The sequence below is a fragment of the Orycteropus afer genome, unplaced genomic scaffold (assembly GCF_000298275.1).
Source record: "Orycteropus afer afer isolate SDZICR_OR568_19922 unplaced genomic scaffold, OryAfe1.0 scaffold00081, whole genome shotgun sequence".
Lineage (NCBI taxonomy): Eukaryota > Metazoa > Chordata > Mammalia > Tubulidentata > Orycteropodidae > Orycteropus > Orycteropus afer.
The window spans coordinates 334,273-334,891 of record NW_006921668.1 but is presented as its reverse complement, the minus strand read 5'-3'; positions in this window follow the sequence as shown (position 1 = coordinate 334,891).

Here is a 619-nt window from a genome sequence, read left to right as displayed (position 1 = left end):
GCAAATTCTTCTGTTAATTGGGGTTTAGTCTACTTCTGTATCCTTCCCTTCAAGGCTCAGGGGTCCAAGATTATCTTCTGTGTCTGTGTCAATTGGTTTCCCTTGTCTTTCTTGAAGAGGGTCTGTGCAGTCCTTCTGCCTAGTCTGCCATCTTGCCGGAACTCCCTGATGATGTTCTTGATGTCATCCACAATTCTGGTTTTCGGGCACTGGTGTTCAATGCATCAAATCTATTCTTTAGATGGTCTCTAAATCCAGGAGGGATATTATCAAGGTCATATTTTGGCTCTTGTGGACTTGTTTTAATTGTCATCAACTTCAAGTTGAACTTGCATATGAGCACTTGATGGTCTGTTCCACAATCAGCTCCTGGCCTGGTTTTGGCTGAAGATATTGAGCTTTTCCATTGCCTCTTGCCACAGATGTAGTCAATCTGATTCTTCTGTTCTCCATTAGGTGAAGTCCACATATATAGTTGCCATTTGTGTTATTGAGAAATGTATTTGCAGTGAATAAGTCATTGGTTTTGCAAGATTCTATCATGCAATCTACAGCGTTATTTCTGTCACCAATGCCAAATTTCCAACTACCAGTGATTCTTGTTTCCAACTTTTGCATT